Source organism: Protopterus annectens, chromosome 4.part0 (genome assembly GCF_019279795.1).
Source record: "Protopterus annectens isolate FY-2018-M chromosome 4.part0, PAN1.0, whole genome shotgun sequence".
Classification (NCBI taxonomy): domain Eukaryota; kingdom Metazoa; phylum Chordata; order Ceratodontiformes; family Protopteridae; genus Protopterus; species Protopterus annectens.
The window spans coordinates 961,940,479-961,959,949 of NC_056733.1; positions in this window are offsets into that span (position 1 = coordinate 961,940,479).

Below are 19,471 nucleotides of genomic sequence, written 5' to 3' on the forward strand. Positions count from 1 at the left end.
TTCAGCCTGGTCTCTGTTGACCTTAGAGCCTTTTCTGACCACTGCTTACAACTGATTGTGGCAACCAGTTGTTTATGCTGTGGGCTAACTGTTTCACTGGGGATGACTTTGCAATCACTGATTCTGCCCCAGTGCCTTTTTCTTACTAGGAGGAAGCCTACCTGAGGTGCATGTTGACCACTATTGTATGTGATCTTGTGACTGTCTCTCTTTCTGAACCATGTGCTGGCTACTATCAAGCCATTTGCTAGACAAAAGTCTAGAATGGCCTCTTCTTCTTTATTCCTGTTGCCCCACCCATGTGGACCCAGGCAGTCCTCATATCCTGTTCTGTCTGTCTTGATATGTGCATTCAGGTCACCCATTATCAACACCAAGCCATGTTTTTGTGCAACTGCTGCCTGAATGCACTCTTTTCCTCACTATCACAACCCTGCTGTGGGGCACAGGCTGAGATTATTAATACTGCCCTATCACAGGCTGAGGTTATGAATACTGTCCCCACCATTACACTGGTTCTGATTGCCATGAGTCTGTCATTAATTCTGATGATATCCCTCACTGCATTCTGAAGCCTGTCTCTAACCACAATTCCCACACCATTTCTAGCCAGTCCCCCTCCTGAGTAGTAGACTCTGGATCCCAAGCCAAGTGGCTTTGCTGCATTGCCCTTCCATTCTTGGATACATAAGATGTCCAGCCTCCTCCGTATCATCAGATACATAAGATGTTCAGCCTCTTCCGTATCATCATGTCATCCACTTCCAAGCTGCATCCCATCAGAAGTGTAGCAATTCTTAGGTCATATTTGGCAGGTTGATTGGTTTTACATCCAGCTTTCACTCAACAGAGCTATCCCAGGCAACTAGACACCAGCCAGCCAGTAGCTTATTGACCCAGGGCTGCTGGGCTTTATGGTGGGCACACTGGCCAATAGGGGCACATACACCCCTCCCACCATTAGCATATGTTCCTGCTGTAGGTTGGAGTAGGCGGGGTCCCATGCCCATTTGGCAACATTAGTCAACATGACCAAATCACCTAGAGCCATATTTTACACCGTCAAGTGGCTAGCCCTGCCATGGTGTGCAGTCTGTCATCCATGTTCTTCTATCTTGAGGATACTGCACATCACAGTAGATGCCCCAAAGTGGTTGGTCTGTAGAACTGTTCCCCCTTTAGGGCACCATATAGCGGCTGTGCTGCTATTCACAGTTGCTTTCATTGGTGAGATTGAGATAGAAACACTCAGCATGTTTTTTGGAGGTAGGGAGAAAACCACAGAGACACAAGGAGAGCATGCAAACTCCAAACAGTCATTGGTTAGAGGTCAGGATCGAACCTTGCACCTTGTACATGGAAGGCAAAGACCTTAACCATTATGCCAACTGGTGTCTCATCCAAGACATGAGTAGAAAATCCCCATTATGTGGTTATACTCACCTTACAATTCTAAACTCCTGCAAACGACAGAAAACAAGATACTTAAATTAATTAATCTTGCTAATAACTTGGAGCACCATTGTGCCGCAGCACTCAAATGCCAATATGTACCTGTACTGACTAGCTCCTACCTTCTTTAAATAATGCTACCTTGAAATTTTTACACAATAGGTACTGCCCCCTTAAAACTAGACTTTTCAAAAGAAACCAGCCTTAAACACTAGAAGGATTCTCACCCTTGACTCTGTGTAGACCCCCCCATGCAAAGTAGTTAATACAGAAAAAAATAATTTCAAAGGTAGTACCAACATGTTGAAATGCAATCCCTAATGACTTAACATTTAAAAAAAAATAAACCCTTATATCCCACCTGGAAAAAGATAGCAAATATCACTATTTAGTGATGTGGGATAGACCCTTTTAGCTTTTCCTATTTCCATGCGACTCGTCTACATTTCTCTTTTCTCATCTTGTTGACTCACACACTTGCATTTTGTATAGGGTCCTTTTTATCGGTCTCTTTCCACTCTTTTAATAATCTTACATCATCTCTCTGTCTGGGGTTTGTGTACTAACATATATAAATTGTTTAAATTCTCTCTTATTTGAGTTTCATATCTACGTATACACAACTGCTTATTTTATTACTATATTGATGTACAGTATATTTTGCTTAGCTGTTTATGTTTTGTGCATATGTTGCTTAACTGATTTTTTTTATTGTTTAGAACATGCGTTCTGCATTTAGCTGCTGTACACACCTTCTCCACTATAAGATGACATGTATACTTGGACTGTTATTGTACCTGCCTGCTGCACCTATTTGTACCTGTTATTGTATTTGCTCTCTGGGCCTGGGGTGTGGCTGTAAAAGGTGGTTGAATTACTTCACTTACCAGTTAACACAATAATGGTTTTATTTATAAATATGCAATAAAAAGTTAAAAGATCACTGGTATGCATTTTCAGACCTGCCACTGTTAGTATTTTTTTAATAATTTTACTTATTACTGTATGCGGTGGTGGTGCTGCAGTAGCATTGTCGCTTCACAGTAAGACGCTGTCCGATTCAATTCTCAGCTAGAGCGTCTTCTGCGTGGAGACATTCATGAATGGGCGTACCTTTGTTGAAGGTTGTGCATCAGGGCTGGTAACTCTGCACGTAAAAATCAACTACCAATCATTAGCAGACCGGAGTTACGCTGTGGCGACCCCTAACCGGGAAAAGCCAAAAGACACAAACAAACTGTATTTAATTCTAGACTAATATTGCTTTATTAATTTATTTGTTAATTGTGTACTTGTGCTTGGCCAAGGACCTTTTTCAACTATAATGTAAGCAAGATGCAGGTAGTTTCATTGAATACATTTATTCATACATTTCTTGACTGGCTAAGGAGAAGGGACCAAACACTTTTTCAGGCACAGTATAATAACCAAATGAAAACCATGCACACATAATACTATGCGCTGTTTGTATATGCATTTTCGAAGAAAAGCTTATGTGTGCTGACATGGAAAAAAATCCAGTGTGGTAGAAGAGATAAACTGGTAAAACATAGCAGGATATGCATACAAAGTCCATGCAATATACTAATTTTGTTTTTATTCTCAGCTAATTATTATTTGTTAATAACACAACTAAAATGCTTTATTTAGTGTTTTAAAGGACTCTGATTCTTCATTCAGAAAGAGATGACTGCGAATTGACACATCTGAGCTTCTGTTCCATTTATGGCATTTCACCAATGTTCAGAGAGCTTTCTGTTAGACTAAATTTTTGTGGAGAGTTTTGCATGAAAGAGAGCATTTACTTCACAAATTTATATCTATAACGCTTATTGACATCAGTGACAAGGCTGAATAAAATCTGTACTGGGAAACTACGGTCTGGCATAACTGAAAGCGTCTGTACTTCATTTAAATATGAAGTGCACTGAGTTTTGCAAAGACAGCTGATGTAGTGTAGTCTTTCTTCTGAGGCAGGTTTGTGAACTACTGCTTGTCTTACAGTTTAAATGTTTAACTACAGTATTACACACTGTAAGCTATGCATTAGAGTACCCGAGTTGTTCCAGAGAGAGCACACCGACACAGCCATTAGTATACTATTAAAAAGCAACATGTAATTCATAAATACATAATGTGAAAAAGAGTACCTCATTTGTCCTTTAAGCCTGAAACAAGCTGCGTGTCAGTTCTAGAAGGACTGCATCTCTGGGTCATTATTTGAGATGCTATACATATGAATCAGTTAAGAAAGACTTTCCTTCATCAGTGAAATGATTTCAGAGTGCTGTGGAATCATGAGCTACCAACAAAAAACTTACATTACTTCGACCACCTGTAGTACATAAAGGAAAAGGGAATGACCACCAAATGGAAGGATGAAATGATATGCAGTGTCAGAACAATGAAGATGTCTCTCATATGTCATATTATTAGCCCTAATTCATTTGTAATTTCTAATTATCTGATAACTTAGCATCTGGCTGGAATTTGCTTAGTGGGTCATGATCATTTCTCCATTATATATATAACAATACAAACATCGAATCACCACTATGCCTGCAATGAGCAATAACCTTGGTGCATGCAAAATCAAAGCCAAACAAAATGCAAAATAAAAGCCAAACAAAATGCAAAATCAAAACCAAACAAAATGCAAAATCAAAGCTAAACAAATGCTAAATCAAAGCCAAACAAAATGCAAAATAAAAGCCAAACAAAATGCAAAATAAAAGCCAAACAAATGCAAAATCAAAGTCAAACAAAATGCAAAATCAAAGCTAAGCAAATGCAAAACAAAGCCAAATAAAATGCAAAATAAAAGCCAAACAAAATGCAACATCAAAGCCAAACAAATGCAAAATCAAAATCAAACAAAATGCAAAATCAAAACCAAACAAAATGCAAAAAACATTGTATTTTGCCTGTTGCACAATAAAGATACATCCGTTTCCATTTAAGACACAAGTTGTTGCACCCTTTCACTGTAAGCCTCTCTCAGGCTACAGAAAACTTCTTGGGTCTCTCCTAGAATTCAAAACAACTTAGGCTTCTTCATTTAAAAAATGAAACATACTGCACTATATTTAAGTAGAACCCCCCCCCCCCAAACATATGCATGTACATGAAGTAACCAGATTTGGCATGGTCTATTATTGTTTTATTAATTTTTATTTATTGATATTACAATATTGATTTGTAGTCAGATATACAAATTGATTGAACGCTATTCTTTTGCATTTAACCTGATGAAGTATAAAGATCAGTACCGATGAGTTAATCATAAATGCATAACATTTCCACAATCGTTTGGCCTTCCTCAAGAAGGCTGGGCTGACTGTTTGACAAACGCTGATCTAAACAAAAGGGTTGAGAATGAATTAAAGCAGTTAGAAGAAGAACAATACAAACCCCCAAAATTGTTAGACGCAACAATTTAGGTTTTCTCAAGTCTGATACAACCCAAACCAAAAACTCCTAATACAATAAACATATGTGTAGATTTCAGATCAGCTAAGCTGCTCATACAAAGGGAGAGACATTTTACTTCAACACTTTGCCTTAATCATCGAGTTGAATATGCCTTTATGCCATCTGTGTTCAACAAACTCTACCTGAAGTCAACCTAACATCAGTATCTCCATCCTGAGAGAAGGCTCATACCTAGGTCATTACAAGATATTGGTCTAAAAGATATAAAAGGCTTAAACCTGATGCCAATGTGCAGCAAGAATCTTACAGGATGTCATTCATCACATGACACAGGGCATTCCCTGGGCTAAAAAATTCCATGATGACATAATAGTCTATGTCAATAAAGATGGTACATTATAAAGCCCCTCACAATAAGTACTTGAGAGTTAAAGAATGCGTCTTTACTTAACAGGGACAAGTGCAATTATTACATGGGTAAGGTTAAATTTTATGGCTTTATCTTTTCTTAGAGATGCATGTCATATGATTTGAACAAGGTCAAAACATTTCACAATTTAGCTCCTACAAGCAATGTCAAGGATGCAAGGGGTATGTCTAGTACATCTGGCTACAGACCACATTGCAGAAATACTTTACAGTAAGTACTGTGTAGCAGAAACAGGAGACCCAAATCTGAATAGCTTTTTGGGTGCTTTATATTGAGATGATCTGCAGGCCCACCTGGGAGGGGGAGAGACGGAGCTGGCTGGACAGACGGTTATCATTCTTTGGGAGAATGCCAGCAAAACAGATGGGTGCTCTGGTTGTGGGTGTTGAGCTTACTGACCCAGTGATAGGGTAGTAGCTTTTAGGATAAGTGGGTGGAACCATGCGCTTGCAAGAGGAGGGTATTGTGGGCCTCTATGATAATATGGGTTACTCATTCCTCCTCCTGAGTGCAGGGAAGGTGATGGGCCATTCAAGAAAAGCTTTCACTGCCAGGGTGTTGCTGAGGGCATAAACTGCCATCATAGCTACTTGAATGATGGCTGACACCCCTGAATGATGGCTGACACCCACTTGGACAGCTCTTACATTGACTCTAAGAGGAATTCCTATAGTTGAAGAATGAATGGGCACTGCCTGCTTGAGAGGAGGCATGATGACTGGCAGGCACAGGGGCAAGATTATCATGGAGAAAATATGTCAAACTGATCATTTCTCCAAGGACAGCACTGATGAAAAAATGTATGTTTATGTGGAGTGATAAACATCAGAAAGATATAGATGAGTTAAAACACATCCCAACATCTCAAAAATTAGTTGCCAGTGTCAACCCTGAAGGAAGAGACAATTTTGGAAACTGATGAATATACTGTAGGACTATGTGCAATAAAACAGCCATTCAAGAGTGACTGCTTATGCAAACTGACCTCTTAGAGAGGTTGAAAAATTATATTCTAATATTAAAAGGAAGCACTATGCCATAATGTGAGTATGTAAGCAGTTTCACATTTCTCTGTTTAGAAAAATATTTTTTTTCTGACAGATCAGAAGCATCTAGAAAGGGTCTTCAACAGCCTCTGGTCTAAACCACCCACACCCATGGATAGCTGGATTCTAATATTAATATAATATAAATTAAAGATAATTTACAAGAAAGGGAACAATAACATTACAATCTACATCTTAAGGTACCAACTCATTTTGGCAAATGAGGGAAAGAATTATCAAAGACTAGATGAACAATCAATGTAAAATGTATACAGCTCTGTAAATTATATACCTGATGTACTAGATTACCCATTTTATTTGTGTTACCTCTTTTATCAATCATTGTACTTATGTTAGCTCTTTTATCACCCATTTTACTTATGTTACCTCTTTTATCACCCATTTTACTGATGTTAGCTCTTTTATCACCCGTTTTACTTATGTTAGTTCTTTTATCACCCATTTTACTTATGTTAGCTCTTTTATCACCCATTTTATTTATGTTAGCTTTTTTATCACCCATTTTACTTATGTTAGCTCTTTTATCACCCATTTTACTTATGTTAGCTCTTTTATCACCCATTTTACTTATGTTAGCTCTTATCACCCATTTTACTTATGTTGCCTCTTTTATCACCCATTTTACTTATGTTAGCTCTTTTATCACCCATTTTACTTATGTTAGCTCTTTTATCACCCATTTTACTTATGTTGCCTCTTTTATCACCCATTTTACTTATGTTGCCTCTTTTATCACCCATTTTACTTATGTTATCTCTTTTATCACCCATTTTACTTATGTTAGCTCTTATCACCCATTTTACTTATGTTGCCTCTTTTATCACCCATTTTACTTATGTTATCTCTTTTATCACCCATTTTACTTATGTTAGCTCTTTTATCACCCATTTGACTTATGTTACCTCTTTTATCACCCATTTTACTTATGTTAGCTCTTTTATCACCCATTTTACTTATGTTAGCTCTTTTATCACCCATTTTACTTATGTTACCTCTTTTATCACTCATTTTACTTATGTTAGCTCTTTTATCACCCATTTTACTTATGTTACCTCTTTTATTACTCATTTTAATTATGTTAACTCTTTTATCACCCATTTTACTTATATTAGCTCTTTTATCACCCATTTTACTTATCTTACCTATTTTTGAAAATATTATCACTAACTGCTTGTATTTCAAATCTTTGAAATTGTTTTCACACCTCTTTTCAAAACTGCAGAACTTTTAAATGTTTCACTAATGGCTCTGCTGGACAGAGGCACAGGGAACTAATCTAAGGAGGTGGCGAAAGGCAACACATTCTGGCTAGGCTTACATATGCCCTCGGGCAAATAGCCTAGTACCTACCTATGAACCTATGAACCTATGTTTAATGTAGTGCTTTATGTTGGAGCTTTTATTCCTTGTCTGTTGAAAAATAAGCTGTTACCTCAGTTGGACTATCCTAGTTAGCAAATGGAATAATTAATTAAATACATAAACAAACAAATAAATGAATGAATAAATAGACTTTAATATTAAGTGTATTGTTCCAATGGAAGTAACTGAAAAACAGTACAAAATGGCAAAGTCATGGTATTACAAAGGAACAATGCAGAATAAATAGATGGTATAAAATGACCAGAGTTGATCTATGTGCAGGTATTCTGAAGACATTTAAAACATACATGAATGACTTAGCTGTAGACGAGTTAATGACTTGGAATTCATTCACATTCAACTTACTATTTAAAAAAACTGTTATTATATCCTAGCTAACTGTAGGACCACTTCTGTGACCCTCTCAGCCTATACATCCTAGCTAACTAGTATGGGGTCCCTGTGCATTTAGCCAACTATTTTACTAGGAGACTTTGACTACTGCTCATTAACTGAGAGACTTTTACATCCTGAAATATATATATATATATATATATATATATATATATATACACACACACACACACACACACACACACACACACACACACACACACACACACACACACACACACACAGAAATTTCTGGACCTCAGTACAAACTTAATGGACCAGTTAGTGCTTACCACAACAGGACAATAAAATCCTGGACTTAGTCCTTACGAATATGAGGCATCTTTGCTCACCATCAATTGTAACTTTCTCCTGGATCAAAATGGACACCAAATCAGTCATACTCATCATCAGACTGAAGTGGAAGTTTCTTCCAATACCTCTGTATATGGAAATTATGCTAAGCCTAATCTACTAAAACTGAGTGATGACCTGGTGAAATTCAAAAGCTTGTTTCATCTTAATGAACTCACTGCTAATTTGGAATATTTTACCACTGAATTCTATGCACATGTAAATAGCAGCATAGATATATCTGTACCCCTCAAAAGCAAGTACAATGCCAAATTTAAAAAAAATTATTTAGCAGAATCATAATATATACAGACGCTATAATAAAAGTAAAAAAATCACTGTATGCAAACATAAATTTAACTTTCAGGATGCCAATAACATTCTTGTTAAACTTAACAGGAACTCTGGACCCTATGAGGTTAAGGAGCCAGCCTGGTGAAGAACAGTCACAAGCCTTCTTTAACTACACAACAAAACGTACTTACATTACTTAAAGGTTACACAACTTGGAAACAATGCTGAGAACTGTGCAGAGTAAATGATGTCACACATTCAGACACTGAGGACAGCCAGGCTGCTAGTGGATACATTTATCTCTAACTTCACCCCCATTTCCTTCCTGCATTCCAGATCACATACCAGCATCCACACCCCCAAATTGCCTAAGAACAAGCCCTGAAGGCACTATATAAGAACATGAACACTACAGATAACATACTGGATTGCCCACTGGCCTGAAACTTGACTTGCCAGACCTTCCACAGAGGCTATTCAATATCAGCCTAAGAACAGGTGTTGTAGAGGATGAATAGGGGACAGCAACAGTGACCCCTTTGCACAAAAGTAAGGCAACAACAGATCCAGGTAATTAAAGTCCCAGAAGCCTGGCCAGCCTTTACTGTAAGGCTATGGAAAGGATCACTGTAGAATTAATAAATAAGGACATAGGTAACCTCAATCCAAGCCAGTTTAGATTCATCAAGACCAGATTCTAGATGCTTAACCTGGTAGACTTCTTTGAGAAGGTAAATGAAGCCATGGGAGATGGCAGATCAGTACACACTGCATATCGACCTAGCAAAGGCACCATCCCACACTCAAGTATTGCAGATAATCTCTCCCAGCTAAATGTAAATCTCCATGTAACTCATCGGATAGCAAATTGGGTCACAAACAGAACTCAGTAAATTAGGGTGGGTGGCTCTACCTTGTCTAAAAGACCTGTCAATAGTGGTGTACCCTAGAGCTCTGTCCTTGGGAAACTACTCTTTTGATATCCATTTTTCAGAGGTCAAAGCCAGTGTTAAAAGTTTAATGGTCAGCAAGTTTGCAGAAGACTGCAATCTGGTGCAATCATAAACTCCCCACAGGGCACTGTAACAAATTTCCCTTAGTGCACCTGGTGCCATCATAAACTCCCACAGGGCACCATAACAAATTTCCCTTAGTGCACCTGGTGCCATCACATACTCCCACAGGGCACTGTAATAAATTTCCCTTAGAACATCTGGTGCCATCATAAACTCCCACAGGGCACCATAACAAATTTCCCTTAGTGCACCTGGTGCCATCATAATCACCCCACAGGGCACCATAACAAATTTCTCTTAATGCATCTGGGCCATCATAAACTCCCCACAGGGCACCATAACAAATTTCTCTTAATGCATCTGGGCCATCATAAACTCACCACAGGGCACCATAACAAATTTATCTTAGTGCATCTGATGACATCATAAACTCCCCACAGGGAATCATAACAAATTTCTCTTAGTGCATCTGATGACATCATAAACTCCTCACAGGGCATGATAACAAATTTCCCTTTGGTGCTAGCCAAATCTATAGACTATCAGGCATCCCACAAGACTCAGTACTTGTAAGTCTCCTCTTCTGCCCCTTTATTAATGACTTACCCTGGGAGCTATATCAGCTAAACTGCCTGCTAATGACAATGCTAATGACATTTTATTTACAGGGTAACCAAGCCTGTCACTAAGCTGTAAAATACTTTACAAATAGACAGAGAGGCTTTGAAAGTCTCTGAAGCTAGTTATGTGCCAACAAGTTAACACTAAACATGAAAACACTACCAGGTTTTTGCGCAAGCAAAAGACTTGCTATCATTCATCCACTGCACACAACTAAACTCCCTTTGCCAGAAGTCACATTACAAAAGTACTTAGCGATAACACTTGACCCAATATGTTTCACATTAAGGGCCAAGTCAACAAAGTCCATATCCAGCTCAGAGTAGAATATAAAATATATCAGCTTCTCACATCAAATTCCAGATGAGCTATTCCCTAAATGTGCTGCTTCTACAGTTAGAATATGTCCTTCCTATCATAGCTACCATTCCAACTGCAATATGGGCATAATACAAAAAGACCAAAAAATAAAATCCTTAAATTTGTTCACCTCAGCCCTCACAATGAACATCACTGACTCACTGTATCAAGTTCCAGTTTGGCTCCTAATTCAAGCCAGCCTATTTCTCCTTCTCGACATGCTCACTTTTAATTTAATCACTGACAACCACTGCCACCCTCTAAAACTATGTTTCTTTGCAGAAGCAGGTTGTATTCTCTATGAGTCTCCAATGACGTCCTTCTAGCAGGACTCCTGTTCACTTTAACGAAGGTCAAAAACTAACTTGTCAAACTTGCACATGCAGCCTGGAGCTCAGTTCCAGAAAATATCAAAGATGATCCTAATCTTCAATGCCTTATGACACAACTCATAAAGAAGCACAAACAAAACTCCCTGTGCACTTGCTTTGATACCTCTGGATAGAAATCACCCTCTACACTTCGATAACACTCTTCTGATGTAATCACATTGCTAAAAGATGCTAACTGTTTAACTGCTTCTCAGTTCAATTTCTGCCCCTCTTCTCTGCTTCTCTGTTCTCTAATTTGCATGCTGTCTCATCCATTACCTTCGCATTCTCACCTCGTTACTTCCCCTTCATTGCTTCCAACTTTACTACAGTCTTTTCTCTCTCACAAAATTTTCATGTTGCAATGTGTTTACACCTGACTTTAGTAAAGATCCTCTCTCAGAAAAAAATCCTCGCTGTAATGTTTCAACACAATCTACTCCTCTCACTCTTTCACATAGGTTCATAAGTTCATAGGTTCATAAGTTCATAAGTTCATAGGTTCATAAGTTCATAAATTCATAAGTTCATAGGAGATTACTAGGCTAGCAGCCTTTACAAGCCTAGCCATGTTAATCCCAAATATCCACATTTGTTCTTTTTGGGTAGTTTGCAGAACGACTTTATGAACAGAGCTGGTCTGCGAACAACACTGGCTACCCCTGTCCATGAAGAACATGGGTGGCACCACAGGGGTGGATTTGCAGTCCCCCATCCAGTTATCTAAGTTGCATTTAAACAGGGTCAGTGAGGAGCTCTGTTTTACATGAATAGGAAGCCCATTCCAACGAAGCGTCAGTCTCTGTGAGACATATCTGTCTCTCCAGCATGTTCTGTTAATATCACAGGCTAGGTTGAGATCCCTAGAGTGAGTGACTCCTGTGCCATTTGAATTGCAAATGTGCAGCATTTCCATTAGTACAGGGTTGGAAATTGCCCTATAGGCTGGACACAAATCAACTGTCAGCAGCCTATAAAATACAAAGTAAAGTGACAGGGCTTTCAGCCTGTCCATGTAGTTCATGCCTTGGAGTCCCTGTATTTTCTTAGTGAAAAACTTCTGAACTCCAGCTGCTGCAGGTATCTGGTGAGTTACATGCTAAAGGGTGCTTTATATTCTATTAATGGTCTGATGAGGGTTGAGTACAGTGGAGTTATAACATCCCTTGACCTGGATGCTATGCCCTTGCTTATAAGGTGTGCTCACTATATAGAAGGCTTTCCTTACCATTGTGGAAACTTGGTGGTCAAAGTTCCGATTGCTATCAACCTGTGTTACTAAGTCTCACACCACTGGGTTGGAACTCACAGGGGTGCTATCAATATTGTAATTTGTAGGGAATTCTGCTTTGCCAAAGGCAATAAAAAAGCATTTTTTTGCATTTAGTTTTAGACCATAGCTTTGGCACCAATCATTCTTTTGTGTTAGCCCTTCTTGTAATATGTTGACATCCTTAGAAGACTCAATGATTTCTCCCAGTTTGCAATCATCAATGAACTTGGTGGGCCAGAGGCCATCTACTTTGGCCTGAACTTCTGAGAAATAGAAGCCAAACAGTAAGGGGCCCAGCACAGACCCCTGTGGTACTCCACTTGTGACGGGTCTACTGGTTGAAGTGAAGTCACTAATTTTGACAGAGTGTTTTCTGTTGGTGAGCCATTTGGCTACCCATCTAGTAATGTAAGGGTTAATCCCCAGCTGAGAGAGTTTCTCAATGATACCAGAGTGGGAGATTGTGTCAAAAACCTTGGCAAGGTCGAGATAGGCTGTGTGCACTGTCCTTTGTCCATGGCTGTGGTGACCTTCACAAAGAAGTGTAATAGGTGTAATAAGCATGATCTACCCTTAACAAACTGGGTTGGGTCCAGAGTTTGGAGGTCACCTATGTCCTTGTTGATAAGGTCCATGATAATTCTTTCCATGGCCGTGCAAATTAAGCTGGTTAGATTTATGGGTCTGTAGTTCCCAATGTCAGTTGATGACCCCCTAATGTGCAGGGAGATTAATGTTGCTCTTCTCCATTCTGCAGGAACATAGCCAGTTCTCAAGCTATGATTAAAGACAATGCCAAGTGGGTCTGCTAGGTCTTGTTTTAGATTGTTTAGTAAACAACCTGGGAGAGTTTCTCAATCTGGTCTTATTGAGACTGTGTTTTTGGCTTTGGCAAGTGCAGAAATGATCTGTTCTCTAGAGATACTAGGCAGAGGGCTGGTGTCAGGTATGCTTTGGGATAAATGTAGGTGGAGATAGGGGGGGTGAAGTTTGTGCTGAATCAGTTAGCTAGCAGATTGGCAATGTCTTCTGGTGTAGTATGAGTGATGCCATCTACAACCAATTTGGCACATAGCTGGGCATTCCCTGTTAGACTTCAGATGTAGTTAAAGAATGCCTTATGATTATCCTTGGAAAATGATGCCATTTTAGTTTCACAATTTGCTTTAGAATAGTTTACAAGATTTTTGATTTTCTTGTGTAGGTTTAGGAGGGAACTCTTTCTCTGCACAGTGAGATCCCTCTTACTTTTGGACAACAGTTTCTTTCTCCTGTTATATAATCTGTTTATACTTGAAGTCCACCACGGTGGCTTGCTTTTGCAGGAAGACCTGATTTTGATCCAGTCAGGTACAGCAGAGTTTATACAGTTACTTAAGTGTTTGTACTTGTGTACGCTTCTGCATAGTGATCATTGATGTCTGTGACTGTGGGTGGTATGAAGCTTTTTATACCATCGCTTAGTAGGCTGTAGTTAGTTTTGGTAAAGTTTTTATAATTTTTGTCCCTGTGAGACTGTCACTTCTAGTAGTTACTTCAAACAAGACTGATTTGTAGTCTGACCTTACCAGGGAGGGCACAGTGACCCCTCCCAATGTTGGTGAGAACTGTGTCCAGAACATTAGACCCCCTACTGCATGTGCAAACTACCTGCTCCAGAGCACCTTCTAACCGCATATGAAGATGTTTGATTTTTGACACTGGAATGTTAAGCATTTAAGAAAAAGTATATTTTTCCTATTGATCAGTGCTTGTATATATGCCTGTATAAGCATGTCAAAATTAAATGCATATGCCAAAGCTATTGCTATAGGTTTACAGGTTCATAGGTATTTACTAGGATATTTATCTGTGGGGATCTTAAGAAGCCTATAGCCATCCATTCCCATGATAGTTTTAGTCCTTACATTTTGTGTACAAATAACCCAGAGATGGGCAGAACAAGGATATGTTGAGGGATTTACATGTTGCCCCTATCCATGAGGGACACGGGTGCTAAATCAGGGTTGAATTTGTAGTTACCCATCCAGTCATCCAAATCACATTTGAAAGTGGTAAAAGAAGTTACTTTATGTGGAGGGAAGTGGAATTCTCTGTGACAAATCCCTTCCAACATATTCTATAGAAGAGATCAAGATCACTCGAGCGTGTTTATACCATAATTTACTTATGAATGTGTAATAGTTCTGATAAGAGTGGGCCTCTTGAGGCTCTATATTTTATGCAGAGGTTCCTCTCAGTTGCCTGTATGATACTAAGAAGACAGACAAAGGTTTGAGACAATCTGTATAATTTTTATGATTTAGGCCTTTGATTTTCTTAGTGAGGAAGTGTTGTGGTCATTCCAGTTCTGACAAGTGTTTGGACAAATGCATATCAAAAGGGGCATCATATCCAATGATCAGTCTACTGAGAGCTGAGTACAGCGGAATGATTACATCCATGGATCTGTATGCCATATCTATTGATATAAGCTGTGCAATCAAAATGGACTTCCTTAAATAGTCGATACATGGTGATCAAAGAACAGTTCATAGATTCCCAGATCCGTGATTACGGGATCAGTTTTAACAGATGTGTTGTCAATGTGATAGTTACAAGAGGGAATCATGATTGCTGTGGAATATAACTATACATTTCTTAAGTTCATAGGTGTGTACTAGGCTAATGGCCCTGGAGCCTTTCAAGCCTAGCCCATAGGATTACCCTAGCATCATGCCACCCAACCTTAGTTCCCAGTGCATCTGTCGAGTAGAGCCACTGGAGTGATCTCCAGGGTGAATTTTCTATTTCCCATCCACTTATCAAGATTTCTCTTGAAGAGGGCCAGTGAGGTGCTCTGTTTGACATGTATGGGAAGTCTATTCCATAGCATGGACCGTCTCTAGGTTATGAACCTGTCCCTGCAGCATGTTCTGTTGATTGTGGTAATGAGGTTGAGGTCTCTGGAGCATGTTGTGTGGAGGGATTGGGATTTCTTTAGATGTAGCATTTCTAACAGAGCTGGGTCAAACATGGCTTTGTAAGTTAAGCAGAGATCACCTCTTAGTAGACTATATGAGACAGTAAATAGCTGGACTTTTTTGAGTCTGTCAGTCTAGGGCATGTGTTTAAGGCCTAGGATCCTCTTTGTGACGTACTTTTGTGGCCTCTCCAGCTGTTCATAGGTAAGTAAGTACTAGGCTATCTGCCCGAGGGCATCTATAAGCCTAGCTAGAATGTGTTGGCTTTTAACGTCCCCTTAGATTAGTTCCCTGTGCCTCAGTCCAACAGAGCCATTAGTTCCCTGTGCCTTTGTCCAGCAGAGCCACTGCAGTGATCCCCGGGGTAAATTTTCTGTTTCCCATCCACTCGTCAAGGTTTCTCTTGAAGAGTGTTAGTGAGGGGTTCTGCCTAATGTAGATTGGAATCCTGTTCCAAAGCATGGGGAATCTCTGGGACAGGAATTTATCCCTCCAGTGTGTCCTATTTATTGTTGTGGTGAGGTTTAGATCCCTAGGGTGTGTGGCTCTTGGGGATTTGTTTTTTATTTAAGGTGGAGCATGTCCATCAATTCTGGGTTGGACATGACCTTGTATGTCAGGCAGAGATCACCTCTGAGTAAACGGTATGCAACTGCGTACAGCTGGAGTTTCTTCAGTCGGGCTGCATAGGGTATCTGGTTGAGGCCAGTAATCCTCTTGGTGAGGTACTTCTGTGGTCTTTCCAGCTGTTGCAGGTGTCTAGTGAGGTGCATGTCAAATGGGGAATTATACTCTATAATTGGTCTAATGAGGGAAGAGTAGAGAGAAATGATGACCTCTTTCTTCCTGGATGGAAAACCCTTGGTAATGAGATGTGCCACATAGAAGGAGTTTCTGACCACAGTGGCAATGTAGTGGGTGAAGGGGAGGCTGCATTCAACCTGTGTCCCCAGATCTCTTATAATGCCTTCAGTGTTCAGTGGGCTCCCATCGATGTGGTAATTAGTAGGAACTGAGTTTTTCCCAAAGGGGATGACGATGCACTTTTTGGCTTTAAGCTTAAGGCCATGGTTACGACACCAGTCATTGGTCTCAGTGAGGCCTTTCTGTAGGATGTCTGGATCACTTGGGGAGTTGATAATGGCTCCCAGCTTAAAGTCATCTGGGAACTTGGTCAGCCAGAGTCCCTCCATGTTGGCCTGGAGTTCTGAGAAGTAGATGCCAAACAGGAGAGGATCCAAAACTGATCCCTGTGGGACACCACTCATGACTGGTTGGCAGTCTGACTTGGAGTCCGCTACTTTCACACTGTGGGTTCTATCTGTAAGCCAATTTGCAACTCACCTAATGATATAGGGGTTGATGCCTAGTTTGGTGAGTTTATCAATAATTCCTGAGTGAGGAATGGTATCAAAGGCCTTGGCCAGATCGAAGTAGGCTGTATGAACTGCATTACCTTTATCCACAGCTCTGGTGACTGACTCGAAGAAGTCAACTAGGTTGACCAGGCATGATCTACCTTTCACAAAACCAAATTGTGTGGGATCTAGAGTTTGGAGATTCCCTATATCCTTGTTAATTAGGTCCACGATGATGTACTCCATAGCCTTACATATCAGACTCATCAGGCTAATGGGCCAATAATTTCCAAGGTCTGTAGTCGCTTCTCCTTTATGGAGAGGGATGACTGTAGCAGTGCGCCATTTGGTAGGGACAAAGCCTGAGGTGAGGCTGTGAGTGAACAGGGACACAGATGTGGTGCCATTTCACTTTGTAATTCATGTAGAACACAGCCAGGATATTGTTGGCTCCCATGGAAGCTGTTTTCTTGGCCTTGGAAAATGCAGCTTTAACCTGTGCTGCAGTAATGCTGGGTGCCTGGTATTATTCCAGTATTGAGATTGGTCCTTTGGGGGGGTAAAGTTGGCACTGAATCTGTCGGCTAGTATGTTGGCAATATCTGTTGGCTCAGTACAGGTGGTACCATTGTGCAGTAACTCAGACCAAATATGGGTATTGCCGTGGAGATTCTTGATATAACTATAGAAGGATTTGTGGTTGTTTTTAGTGTCTGCCACAATTCTGCCTTCATAGCTGGCTTTGGAAGTTTTGATGAGGGATCTCAACTTTTTCTTGAGACTTATAAGGGAATTTTTCCAGTCTTGGGACTTCACCTTTTTCTGCAACAGTTTCTTCCTTTTGTTGTAGAGTTTATTAATGGCAGGGGACCACCAGATTGGCTTCCTTTTTTGGAGGAGAGGGTCTTGGTTCTGTTGGGTATGACTAGTTGCATGCATTTATGTATGTGTTCGTACAGTGCATTGGTGTATGATTCGGCAGTCATGCATCTATTTTCCATTAGCATGGGTGCAGTGAAGTTAGCTACCTCTGTTTTTAGGAGCCCAAAGTCAGCTTTGGAGAAGTTTTGAACATTTCTGAACATTCCCTACCGGAAGCCCACACTAAAGAATCCATAATCAAGGACTTTCTAAAAACAATTTAAAACTCCCATTTGTCTCCAAGCAAGGAACTTTCATTGAAAGTATGTGTTATTCCTAACCTTTTTGTAATAACTAACGGTAGTAGATAATTACTAGTAGGTCGCAGCGTGCTTCCCTGCCAGGTTAGCCTGCAGCCAAACCCCCCCCCCCCAGATCCACCCCTTCTGTTATCTTTTAAATAACCCTACTCTCCCTAATATACTTCTATATTTTTACTGACTCACAATAGCTCCCTCCCCCTAACTGCATACTGAGACTTTGTTGCTTTAATCTGACTGCCCAATAGGTGGCGCTCCTCTACCATCCTGTTGTCCCTGCCTCTTTTGCCACTCTCTTTCCTCATCTTACCTACTTAGTTCCATCACACCTATTCTTCTGCCCTCTCCCTCACTATCTCTCCCAGGACTACCTATCCACAGTTTCTTCCACTCAGCAAACACCCCATCTCTATCCCTCTCAAAACCTATTACCTTCTTCTACTGTCATTCTTCTATATGCCTACCTACAACTCTACTTCTCTGTCAGTCTCTTAACCTACTACACATCTTTGCCAACTTACCTTCTGCTCTCTCTATCTACTGATTGTTTTCCCACTCATTCTCCTTCCTTTGTCCCTTCCCACTCCATTCACCCTGCGGGCTCACTCTGCTCCCCTACCCTACCCCCAATTCCCACACACCCCCAGTAGCCTTAGCCTTATCCTTGCTCAACCAAACTCCCTGCTTACTCCCCTCCAATCACATTTCCTACCTCATTCACACTTACAAGCTCTCCACTCCTGTCTTACTGCCACACCCATCCCCTACCATCTTAGTACTACTAATTTCAAACCTTGCTAAGCTCAACAAACTCAATATGCCCTTGACTTTTAAACTACTTTACTTACTGCCACTCCTTTACTTCCTTCTTTTATACTATACCCTTACTTCCTACAAGTACCTTACCCTTAGCAGATCTCCTAATTTATCTAAACACACAAACTCTGTCCTACCTCAAACTGAACAAACCTATATTAACCTCCTGTCATCCTGCCCTTACCTTCCCCCTCACTATCACAGAGTACTCCATAACAGGTATCACACAACTAGAAAGTTCTACCTAATACCCTCTAAAAACTAAAAAATATCTCCACTCCCTCAGACACTCTTACTGCTACATGGGGACATTCACCCCAACCCTGGCCCAGATAATTCCCTCCTCCACACCCTCTCTAACCAAACTACTAACAATTTGAGTTCACCTATCTCTTCTAACTCTCTCTCTATAGCGCACCTAAACATTCGTAGCATTAACAATAAAATCACACAACTCCATGCTTTAATTGACCTCTACACATTTGATATCCTCCGTCTTACTGAAACTTGGCTTAAACCAGGTACCAAAGACAATGAAATTACTCCCCTGGTTATAGCATTTTAAGGCAGGATTGTCTAAACAAAAAGAGTGGGGGAGTTGCTTTACTCTATAAATCTGAACTGCAGGTGGCCTCAATTGACTCCCTACCTCCCACCACTGCCAATGCTGAAATACTCTGCAGCAAATTCCAAGTAAATAAAAACAAAGCCATATATATATAATATGT